Source organism: Gallus gallus, chromosome 15 (genome assembly GCF_016699485.2).
Source record: "Gallus gallus isolate bGalGal1 chromosome 15, bGalGal1.mat.broiler.GRCg7b, whole genome shotgun sequence".
Lineage (NCBI taxonomy): Eukaryota > Metazoa > Chordata > Aves > Galliformes > Phasianidae > Gallus > Gallus gallus.
The window spans coordinates 1,884,960-1,897,979 of NC_052546.1; the positions used below are offsets into that span (position 1 = coordinate 1,884,960).

A 13,020-nucleotide genomic window follows, 5' to 3' on the forward strand; every position below is an offset into this window, starting at 1 on the left:
TCCTCTGTGGGGCTGCCAATCTCCTCTGACACACTGCAAAAAAACAAAGCCATCACCTCCCACCTCCACCCCCAAATTCAAATAAGTAGCGCTGCCTCAGAACAACAATACAGCTCAGCTTGCCAAATCCAGAACTAGTGAAAGAGCAAAGAAAAGGATTATCTGGCATTATTCGCTGCGAATGATGAAATGAAGAATACAAATTAGCGTTTAGTTGCTCACTTTGGTTTCTAGCTTTGAGATAACACTCTACAGCAGCAGTTTGATGCTGCTTAAAGAAGGTCACGTCATCCTATTTGCTGGGAAACAGCAGAGATAGAAATCAAAATGCTAAGCTTTAGTAACTAATCAGAAACCAGTGCAATGGAAATGACATCTGCTAACTGATACTCAGCAAAACATTAGAAACAGAAATCACCAAAAGCGTGTGCTTCTTGATAAAGCCAGCTGCAGCTGCAGCATGGCAGCGAGCACAGAGATGCGGCATGGGAGGACATGGGCACCAGCGGGGGAGAAAGGAGCAGCACTCAGGGAATGCCACCACCTCAAGGCACCAGGAATGATGGCATCGAGGCTCTACCCGGCTTCACGTGGGGACCAGAGCCCTGGGAATGCCTTACTGAGAACCTCCCCTCTGTGCCACCCACAGCACATTCACTGCAGGTTTCAGGAGGTTCACTTTCCCACACAGCTAGTCAAGAAAGCTGCATTTTCCCCCTTTACTTACATACAAAATTGCCTACTTAAACGTTTGGCTTTTTATCCCCATTTTGCTTTGAGCTGTAGCATTGCCTCAGCTGATAAATAAAGCTATGAATAACATGGGTGCACGGCCGTGGGTTTGGAATGAGGTCATCCCTACCACTGAAACACCACAGCAAGCAATTTCTGCACAGTAGTGTCCATGTCATCTGTTTGATCAGGAAGCAAATGGCAGCCCTTGGGGAGCCCTCAGGCTGCAGCCACCCCGCGTGCCTGCTGTGTGCAGCTCCAGTGCTGCCCGAATCCTCCCAGCCCGCACAGCTCACGGAGAGCAAGGAGAGAGCAGGGGGAGGCCTGGCTCCTAAGTGCCTTTCAGAGAGAAGGAGCACTTCAGGGACCTGAAAAACGTGCAAAACCACACAGCAAGAAGAAAAATCTCAAGCGTGCTGCTCTGGGGTGCAGAGGACAAGAATAACTCCTAGCACTGCTAAAACGGTTTGCCTCAGCCCTCCAGCACCAGGTAGACTGCAGCCCCAGTGCGAAACCAAGCCGGTCACGATCCCTGTCCCCAGGGCCCGTCGGACACTGCACAGCTCAGAGCAGCAGCCAAGGGCTGGTGGTAACACTGCACTGCTGCCAGACTGCCTCTGCTCACTTCAAAAGATTATACGGGCTGATTTCCCAGCAGGGGAACAGCCTCCAGCTCCTCTCTCACAGGCTGCTCATTCCAACACTTATTCCTTAAGCTGGAGAACATAAGACATCCCACTTCCATACAATGGAAATAGAAGGGAACTGCTATCCCTAAAACTGACCCTGCTTGTCCCGCTCCTGCCTCCCCCTGCTCCCAGCAGAGGTGCAGCAGGAAGGCTCCCGAGGACCTGAGCACCATCTATCCTTATATTACCTTTATCCTGCAATTAGCAGGAGGTTTTGCCAAATACCACAGGGAGTGATCCTGGCTCAGAGATGAGCTGAAACGGATCTTCTTTTAATTAGGTTAATTTTCAAATATTCCTATTGACCTTATACCCAGTTTATAGAACGGTAATGCAGAGCCAGTGCCGACTTCATTCTCTTGTGCCTTCTGAGCAGAAAAAGCACTGTGCAGACCCAGCCATGACCTCTGCCGTGAGATACCTGCTGTCCATCTCGTTACACAGAGGTGACACGAGAGACAGTGATTCAGAAGGAAAGATAACATTGGAGATACACATCAGAGAGTGAAGAAAGAAATGAACTTTAGAGAGAAACGACTCTGAGACCGGCACAGAAGAGGAGCAGCCAACAGGCAAAGGGTGCGGTGAGCAAGGAGAAAATGGAGATGTAGGATGGGAAGAAGCAGTCGCTGCCACAGAGGAACACCGAGCTGATGGAAATGGCACAGATTGCAGGGATAAGGCAGCAGTCACAGGTAGTGCTTTCACCGAGGGAAGCTCGTACTGTTCCTGTAACTCAGCACACACTCATTTGTTTTACTTTCCTGCCTCTTGGCCCCCCGCAAGCTTCACTAAAGCACAGCCCAAACCTTTCAGCCTGTGCTACTAAATCTTTGTTTTTCTTTCTTTTTTTTTTTTAAGGCAAAAAAAGTCTTGGCTGGAAGTAACTCTCTTGCTTTGACCCCACATTCAAGCAATACAATCAATACCAATTAAAACGATTGCAAATGAAATCCTTGCTTGTTTAACCTTAGACTGCAATTCTCCTTTCCTAGCTGACATATTGCAGATGAGTTTGGGGCGTGCTTTTTAAAATGCATCACGCTTGCTCTGACCCTGTCAAGCGCTCAGCTCCGGAGTAAGATGGCTTTTTGACAAGACAGCTTTGGAAATGTTAAGACATTTGAAGCTGCCACCGGTTTGCAGGTTTATGATACACAATTCAACTTTAAAATAAAAGCGCGTGAACCAATAAACTCAGTGTAATTGAAACAGCCAAATTTATTAGCAGAGGCTGCACTCCTGTCACCTGCAAAGAGCTGGAGAGCGAGCTGCAGGCACTGCCCGGTGAGCGCTCACTGCTGTCCTGTGGGAACAGAGCCCTTTGCTGTGCGGCCGGGCAGGCTCCAAGCAGTGCTGCCTCGGGCAGACAATACCCCCAGGCAGTGCCACCAAAAAGTGTAAGAGGGAGTGGCAGTGCCACTCTAATTCAAAATGCATTTCAACCCACATTCCTTTTACAGAGCTCCGGCCTCTCTTTTTCTTGCAGAATAGTGTTTAACAGCAACGTAGGGGACAGTAAAAGTAAGAAGGCATGCAGCAAATGTCTTATGTAAGCAGTCAAGGAAACCTGCCTCAATGTGAGCACGTGGCTGCCCGTATTTCTGGTAAAAACCCTTCTCCAGCATCACCTGCCAGGACACAGATAAAGCACGGGCACCGTTCTGCCACTCAGCAGCTCCCTGGGAAGCGAGCCGCTGCTTTGCTCCTTCCTCCAATCCCCTCCCTGGAGCCCACGGGTGCCTCCCTGCAGAGAATTGCACACATCTTCCTCACTACCTGCTAACAGACAGACTGCACAGCTATTAAAACTCCCACAGGTGCTTGCTGTCCATCAGAGAGGAAATGATCCCATTTTAAGCCATCAGTATTTCCTCTGGAGATGGCAGTAAATGCCCGCCGAGCGCTCGCAGAATTACTGTCAGTAGAAAGTGTGTCAGAGAGCAAGGGAGCTTAAATGATGGAGGGGGAGCTGGGGCACCATTTGCAGGTAGATTAAATGAGGCATACTCCGGCCTGCAGGAGCACTGCAAGCACCGCAAGGCCAGCCTGCCCGCTGCACACAGCACTGACGTGTTTGGGCTGAAGCTGCTTTCAGCCTTGGCTGCCCGGTGCAGCATGTGAAGGATTTGGAAAAGAGCTCATGCTTACCTGGCAGCACCCAGTTCAGCTGATTTCAGCTGCACTGCAAGTGGGAACACTGCGGAGCAATTGCAGGGGGAAGTGCTGCTCCTGCAGACTGCAGCCACCTGGGTGAGCATTCTCCAGGCAGGGCAGCATTAGGATGGCAGCAGCTCTGCAGTTCTAAAGAAAGCCAACTGGAGGACATTGCTCCCAACTTCCCAGAGCTATCCATCAAGCAGCAAGGTCACGTGTGCGATCCAGGTGCAGCGTTTTGGGGAACACTCAGTGGCACTGCTTGGCCCACACTGCTGCCAGGCAGTAATCAGAATCTTGTTTAAAGAGCACCACATAAACACTTAATCTGAATTAATTCCCCCTTTCCCCGGATTACTGAAACAGGCACCGTATCAAATTCCAGCCTCTCCCATCAAGTGACAGAATCAGGACTCGAGGCAGCCACTCCTTGCTGACACCAGATGTGGTTTTTCATCACTCATTTCCAGCCCTTCAGGAAGGCAGCACTATCCCAGCTCCTGCTGCAGCGGCCAGCATCGAGCTGCCACGGGAGAAGGCATTGGGGATCTATCAGCACAGACTAGTACAGAAGCCGGATACATTGCCAGTACCAATTTTCATCTAAACTAGTCAGAAAAAACAAGAAGTCAACACTGAGTAAAAGGTACCTCCAACCTATCTGTCACTGACGGACAAGGATGCTAGAAATTCTGGCTCTCTAAAATTAAACTAAAATAACAACTATTTCAATGTCTCACCTGCTGCAGAGCAGGGAGCCGGGCAGCAGACGGGCTGAGCACCCAGCAGCAGTGCCAGCACTGCTCCCCTCCGGCTGCCGTCCCCTGCACCCAGCAGAGCAGAGCAATGAGCACCGCTGGCTGCAGCTCAGCCTGAAGTGCCGCTGGACACTGCTTGCACAAAGCCAACGCACGCTGCACTGAGGGAGATGAACACTCACAAATGCACTTCAGCCAGCTCCTCTGCAGAAGAAAACGCAGCCATGTCTGGAATCCCCCGTGCCACACGAGAAATTAATTCATCTTCAAACCCTATGACACCAGAGGCATTTTTACCAACGCTGCAGTTGCCCTCAGTGGTAAGCAACGGTTTGCAGTTCAGCTGCCATGAGGTCCAGCGTGCGCATTAAATAATTAGTCCTCTGGTAGCTTCTTTTGGCTGGGAAACAAATGAGAAGAAATACAAATGGTCCAACAACAAGAACTACACAGAAGCCAGCCATCTCGAGAAACAGCTGCCTGTGGTATATCACTTCAACCTAATGGGAAATCTCTGAGTGAGGTGACTTGTAGCACGAGAGAGAAATGCCTTGCTGAACGCCTAAATGTCACACACGCTAATGAGAAGTCCAGCACCGTGCATCTGTGCCGCTCTCACCAGCCTTGCTCTTCCCCGAACACATCACTGGAGAAGTGCATTCTGCAGCAGAGGTCTGCAGCTGTCAGTCTGGCCAGCAGCGATGTTCTCCCGCACGCAGCGGCTGAGCACACCACGTGCCCGTGAGCAGCTAATCTATAACTGGTTCGCTAGAACAAACAATCAGCAACCAAATGTTCCCATATATCCTTAGGGCTTCAGAGAACAGTTCAAATAATCCGATATCTGTGTCGGGAGCGGGGCGCTCGTTAATATCCTAAGCAATCACTGGGAAAAGGGAAACACACAGTATAGTAACGGGCAATTCTGATGCATTCTATCTTATAAAACATTTTTCAGTCGGAGAGCTCAAAGGTCATTAATAGATTTTCATATGTTTACAGACAGCAGCAATTTCAAGCTCTGTAATTTTCAAACTGCATGTCAGTCTCTCAACTTCCAGCTGTTATTTCAACATTAGATAATGAACACAATGCAAAGGTTACACAACCACTTGAACCAGCTTACACTAGAGAACCAGTCAGACAAATCATTATTAAATTCTAATTACACATATATTATTTTATAACTCTTATTAGAACAGCAAGACAAATCCTCCTTTTATAAAGAGATCAACACTTTAGAAAAAGAGGCCAGAAAGGTTATTCTATTAACATGGACGAGCTGCTGCTCTCCTCTCTTGTGCCATCGCCACTGAATTGTGAGTCACACACAGAGCAGCACCTGGCTTGCACCGCACCGCTCAGCGCCTGGCATAAGTACTGCTGCTTCATCCAGCCAAGCCAGCTCTGCTCTCACCCACTGCTTCATTCTCAGAGCCAGAAACCTCTGCCTGCACTTCTGCTTCCTCAGAGCAGAACCCGGGGCCAGTTTACAAGACTCTGAACAACGCCCTGCCAGTCAGAAGCTGCAGAGAGGGCCAGCCCTGCAATGTTTCTAATTGATGCCAGCTCATCACTTTGAAGTGCAACAGGGAATTCAAATGTGACACGAAGCAGCGACTTCCATCACTGCCAACCCATTCCAATTAGTTGAGAGCCATCGTGCATCTCACAACTCACAGCTCCGAGGGCGGCACTCGGCCTCTCGCAGCACCTTGCCATGGCAGCACCACGGAGCCAGGAGCACAGATGTGTCCAGCTGGGCACAGCCCCACATGAAACCAGGCACATTCCAGCACAGCGACAGGGCTTCTCGTCATTACTTCTGTCCCACAGCTCTTAAGTCACATCCTGGCTGATACCTCCACCAGTAACTCCTCCTTCTGTAGATAACCAGAGACAGGAAAGCTGACACAGCTGACACTGCCTGACAACTGTGGCTGGTACGGCAGCATGAACATCTCCTGAACTCTCATCTGGGCTCTGACACCGGTTCTCAGTGTGACCATATCTCAGGTATCTGGTTAAATAAACTGTTTTACAGTGCTCATAAGGTCAGCTAACACTGACAGCTGCAGCACATCTCTGTCAGAGGCGTTAGGATACAAAGAATTTGCCAGACAAAAGAGCCACAGAAGCACCTCACAAGCACTGTTGATTAGCAAAGCCCAATTCCCATTGCAACTGCTGCCCCCATTTTACAGGATGAGGAATGAACAAATGCAAAGCAACTTGCCCCAAACCAACCATAAGTCCTCTGGCAAATTTTGGGGGAGAACCTACTTGTCCCAGGTATTGACCACACTGTGGTCCAGGAGAACCAACAGCCATAGGACAGAAACCTCCTCCTGACACCACAAAGGGCTTAATCCTGGAGGAGATACCTTTTCTTGGACACACACCATGCAAATACAGGTATCTGCTACAAAGGAAGGCAACAGGTGGAATTTGTCCAGCTTTGATCTTGCATCCTTTTGAATGTCTTAGATAGAAATCAGCTCGAGAATAGCATAGAAAACATGCTCAATACATTAAGTCCAGCTGTTTGTTACTAGAAGAGTAGAACTGGCAGCTCTTCTCAGCTTCTGAAAGCTGACACACAGCCTGGCCTTGCTAAGGCGCTGCTCTGGATGGCACCCAAAGCCAGTGCCATCTGGCCAGCACACCTGGGCACAGAGGGGCAGGAGAGGCTCCTGGCTGCCAGATGTGATGACATCAGTACAGCAGTTCAGGCATTGCAGCTCTGTGTCCTGAGAGCGATGCTGGGTTAAGTGATGGCAGGGCACCGCAGGCTGCTGAGAGCTGCTTGTACACGAGAGCCAGGTAAACACTTATTTTGTTTGTAGAAACCATCACCAATGCCACAAAAATAAACAAAACGATTTTCCTGGTGTAGAGTCGAAGCAGAGCGTATCACATTTCCTTTCCTGCTCAAAAGCTAATCCCTACATTCAGAACTCTGATTTTTCCACCTCTGTTTTTACATTCACTCTTGCATGACGCTCTCCCAGCGGACAAAACCGACAAGTTATTCCATGGCTTACAGCTTCTTAAAGCGTGGCCTCCCAGCTATGGCACTGGCCACTCCTTCCTCCCCTCCTGCTACCAGGATGCAGGTCAGACTCTTTACATTCAGTTTCTAGCACTTAAGTGACGATTTGGCATTAAGAAAATGAGAACAGCTCAGTAACACCATGGCTAGCCAGTTGTCAGACTGGCTCATAGGGATGTCTCATAGGGCAGCTAACATCCCATTCTGCATTCGCCCCCCTGGTTCTGTTCAGATGTTAACTCCACTGAGAGACAGAGAGGCACAGGGGTGGCAAAGATGGAATAAGCATTAACTCAGTTCATGTCAACTCAAAAAACCAGGGATCACTGAAGAACCCGACAAAACAGTTACTGCAGTTTAAAACATACCCACCTTGTCTTCTCCCTAAAGGTTAGCATGCCAAAGTCAGAAGACAAGGGAAGGCACGTTAGCCTGGTACAGTCACACTATGGAGCCAATAGGAAAGCCCATTCAACACCAAAATCCCGGCTGTGTCAAGGTGGGGGGACTTAAGATGTGTAGCTGCAATATGGGAGGAAAGCATCCCCAGGAATCTGATCAAAGGCTTCCCAAATCATCCTGTTTCAGATTTAAGAGACACTGAGGTTGAAATCTAAACAGTTCTCTAATTAAGTGAGTTCAAAGGGATCTCTCAGCTCTCCGTGCCCCCGGGTCCTCTCATTGATTTGGGCCCCACACCCATATATCTCCCACACAGTTAATGCCTTATTTGAGGCATGCTGAAGAGCTGCATCAGAAATCTAAGGAAAACACAAGGAACTGTCAATACACGAACAGAGGGAATTTCTCCTCCCCAGATAGCCAAAATTTCAGGGCCACGGAGGCGGGAACACATCTTTGGAGACACCAAGTGAGGTGTCTCAGAGCTGCAGGCTGCATGGCTATTACATCTCCTCAGAGATGCCACCAGGAAAACCTTTTATCCTTGTTTTCAGGTCTCTTACAAGCCCATCACAAAAACTGGGCGTGCATGTTAAAATACTGGACGCTCATTAGGTACCAATCCCAATTATTTCTATCACAACCCACAGAGAAATGACAGTTCTCTTTTTGTTGAACTGCAGCCGTTCAGGTGTGCAGATAAATAAGCGAACACACGGAGAGGAACAAGCTCTCACAAAAATGGCCTTACCCTTCACAGCTCAAACTTCAAGGAGTCGGGAGCTTTGGAATCTTACACCAAGCCCAGAACAAAGGGTTAAATGGCGTTTGATGAGAATTAAGGCGCTAATTGCCCCATCCTGCTTCAGGCCACAGAGTGCCTTCAGCATGGCTGGACTGACCTGAGAGAAGGGGAACTGCAAAAGACAGACAAAGCCTCCCCACAGCACACCCAAACAAAAATAATTAAGAAATCAATTAGCATTTTAAGAGATGTGGGGCATCTATAGGGGGAAAAAACAACACTAAGCTCTATTCCAGTCCTGCACTTCCACAAGTCGGTAGACAGCAGGTTGTAATTGCTGCACACTGCTCAGCTGCACGTGTGATCTGATAAATTCAGCTCACAGGAGGAGCACAAGGCCCGACCTGCTGTAAAGCAGCCCCTCCTGCCTATTTTAATTCTGTGCAGCAACAGCAGCGTACCTCAGTAAGAACAGCATTTTACAACGCCGTTATCAATGAGACAGCAGTTCCCAGGACCCAGTTTGATGTGCAGTTTCTGAAGAACCACCAGTCCTTCTGGGCACTCCCGTCCTCTCATACCTTCCCCAGCTGTCCTTCCCAGCCGACAGGGTTACAAACGTTCTGGAGGTTTGGGAAGCACAGTGTTTAACATTTTATAGAAACATCTGCCAGCAGAGCTGCTAAACGCTCTGGTAAGAGAGACAGAGATGTTTATTTAGACATGCTGCTGACGTTTCCTGCTGCATTTTGTCCCTCAGGCATATGTAGTCCTTCCAAACAATTTAGCGAGTGCTGTGGAAGCACAGCTCCCAGAAAAGTGAGTCTAAAAGTACGTGAGATTGAAATTACAGGACAGTTACGGGAGCTATCTCACCACAGCTCCTGCCAAGCTCTGGGCACAAGAGGAACCTGCAGGATGGCAGGACGCACAATGTCTGAGGAGCAGCAGCACCGGAGAGGTACAAAGCGGCAGTGCAGGGCACTCTGGGGGCAGCTTCAGCAGTGGCTGCAGCGGTGCGGGTGATGCTGGCAGCTCCCACAGGGCTGCAATGCTTGGGGCCTCAGTTTGAGCCGGCCGCTGCAGAAGCCTTCCTGAGAGATGAGGCCAAACTGGCAGGAAAATGAGTGCATGCTTCTGGGGCACTGCAGCAGCCACACAGATGCGCTGGGTGCTACGATACCAGCTGGGTTACCCACGGAGCTCTGTGAACCTCAGCACTGCACGATGCAGAGGTGTGTCCTTAATGCTCCACAGCTGTGATCTCTGTCGGTTTAACTACAGCAGCCAACTGAGCTATCACCCGCTCCTCCTGCCCTTCTGCTGCAATTTACTGCTCCGAATACAGCTGACAGAAGAGAGCTTAACCAGCCCGCAGCCCCTGCAGTTCATAACCTGATGGATTACTGTAAACTATAAATTGATCGCAGTTAAATCACCTTCAGCTGCTGCAAAATCCCATCAATCTGCATCCCTAAGCCTCTCTGCCTTTGTTTCTTCGCTGTTAAAAAAGGGTAACCCTTCATTACGAAGTTAAAAGCATTACATTGGGCTGCAGAGTTTTCAGACACGGCGTGAAAGTACTCAAAGAAAGAGGGTGATTTATCCCACACCCAAAGGAGAACTGCCCCATATCATCCAGCACTGAACAACCCAATGTGGTCTGAAGAGAAAGGGGGGTCCCAAACTCCACTGTGTGCTTCTGCCATTGATCCCTAGAAGCAAAGGACAGTACTTCAACAACAGACTATAAATCTGTGTATACAGAAGGGATTAATGCAGCTCGTTGGTGACTGAGATGAAGGAGACACATAAAAATAAAAAAGGAGAACTGTGAATTAAAGCTAACCACACAAAAACTCAAGGGTTTATTAAGGGCTATAGACTTGAACCAAGCAAGCAAACTGCCTGTGTGCAGCAGAGGAAGAGGAAATCATCTACTTTGGTTGAATGTACCCAGTGTGGATTTCACTCCCCTCCCCAAAGAATGCCTTTGCAGGAGCAGCTGCTTTACCTCATATCTGGGTCTAGAAAACTGAAACAGGATTTCAGTGCTCTAAGAGTCTCGTAACCTTGTCACAGGGGAACCATTGGATCTTTGCCTGTAAAGCGTGGTCCTGCACAGCAGTGGGTGTGCCACAGACTGCTCTTTCCTTTATATGCATGCTTTAAGTTATTTGTGTAAATAAGCATGCTGGTTACCCCCATCTGGTTTCCACTGGGAAGCACTTTAACTGTGAAGACAATAGAAGACAAAAACTGGTTTATGGTGAAAAATGTGTTTTTGTAACTACTTGAATTTTCTTTCACTTGAGCCCGTTTTAATAATGGCGAGAATCTGCAGATATTTGGGTAAAGTACATTATTCCAATTAAAAAAAGAAAGGGTGCTGCTATCCCTCTCTGCATGCTCGTAATTACTCTGAAAGAAGTAGGTTCTCAGGGCTCTCCTGCAGGGTCGAGAGGTTTAATTCCTGATAAAGGTCAAATCATCTCATTCAGAAGCGACGACGAAAGCTCCATCAGAGTCTGACTGAAAAAGGTCACCAAATCCAAATTCTCTCATATTCTTTAAATAAACTCATACGCCTTTGCTCAAGCACTGAGGATATTTAAGGACACTGCAGTAAAACGTATATACTTATTTCCAGCTGCTCTTACCAGGGATAGCTTGCATGAAGTGGCTCTGCATTTGAATAAGAAACTTCTATCAATGGAACCTCTTTCAAGCATGTTTTATGAAGGGAAAGAGGGTGTACTGATGAAAGGAGCGGACCCCGAGCAGATCCTGAGGCTCATCCCCACATCACCTCTGCAACACGAGGCAGCAACAGCCCACAGCTTTGGATGCAAACGTTTCTGGTCCCAAAAGCTCTCTGGTATAAATTATTTCAGCCACAACCCGAACACCTTCCTTGGAAATCCCTTCCAAGAGCTCAGGACAAAAATCCCCCAGCAGCACCAGACAGCAGAGGCGTTTTGTGGAGCAGGAGAAGCAGCAGCTACCTGCCAGCATCCTGCACTGCTGCTGGTACAGCCCCGGCACCTTTGGGACAGCCAGCTCAGTGTCTGGCTCAGACAGACATGGAAACAAAAAGATCCCTTTGTGCCCAGACAGAGGCTCTCTCATGTGGCAAAACTCATGAGCTAAAGAGCAGAAATACAATACTATATACAGAAGGCAAGGTTGCACCAGCACCATTACAGACTCGTGATGAGAGATTGTGACTCCTTCCACAGCAAATTGTAACTACAGCCCCTAACAACACTTCGATTTCTCTTCCACTCCCTCTCTCTATTTTTACTTAATTTCTGGCAAACTTACTGCTTATAAAGCCAAGTGATCCAGAATTGGTCAGAGCTTCATCCAGACAGGCAAATTTCCCTGTAAGCCTTATTAAAACACACACTCTAATTCAGCCCTCACTTGAGGAAGGTCCCTGACTGCCAGATAAGCCACACACCATCTCTGTAACCTGGACAAAAATCCCCTAGGAATTAGTATAAAACCAAACTCATTTCCTCTTCACTTTTGGGCCAAGATTTGAATCGAGGTCACGGGAGGCAAAAAGCCTGCAGCACTATAAATCACTGCCAGCTCCCTGTTCGCCTTACTTGCATATTTTTACACTTAATTTGAAAGCCAGGTATGCACAGCATTAAAAAGCTTTGGTGGAATATTTCAGATTGTAACTCAAGAGACAATAGCAGCCGGTCACTTCGAAGGTCAACGAATGGAATCGTTTGTAGCACTTCTATTCATTGGTGGATTTGTTACAAAAAGCTGAAATTAACTCAAAGTCATCGAATCACAGCAACCCTGATTCACCTCTCAGCTGTGTGACACAAAGGTTCTGTGCTCCCTGGACTTGAAACACCTTGAAATCCCTGAGTAAGAGTGAACACACTTTGATTTCACAAACCGAACCAGTAATGCCACTTGGAAAATAGTTACAGATGCATTCTGACAGGTATAGGTGCGATGTTAATGGCGGTGAGGGCACAGCCACCATCAGCCTCTCTGTTCAGCAGTGCTTCTAGCAGTTCTATCGCCTGGCACACAAAGCTCACACCTTTCATCTCGCAGTTCTCATGGAAAACTGCATCAAACATGGTTGGATTTCTAAGTTAGTAGTGAAGTCAAAAACAGAATCACAGTTCCCAGCAATCCCCCTGTTAAGCTTTGTTTCCTGGTGCTACGTCTTTCGCAAATGTGACTCATAGCCACGGCCTCGGGACGGGGGAGTGCTGCCTGCAAGGAAACGCACCTCTGCAACTGTTCGCCTGGAGGAAGCCACCAAGGCCAATAAAACGTGTAAAACACTGCTTTGAGGATCCAAGAAAAGGCCCCAGCCCTGGAGCAGACACTTCCCATGGAAGATGGCAGCAGCGATGCGCTCCGTGCGACAGCGTGGCAAAGGGAAAATCAAATACCGGCACAGGGCAGAGCTCCCCTGCACTCCCAGCGATTCCCAAGCTGTCAGCA

General features: G+C 48.4%; 1 protein-coding gene across 35 annotated transcripts in view; it reads right to left on the minus strand.

Annotated features, from left to right (window-relative positions):
• Positions 1–13,020, minus strand: part of FBRSL1 (fibrosin like 1) — a 419,446-nt gene that overhangs the window by 309,889 nt on the left and 96,537 nt on the right. The window lies entirely within an intron of this gene.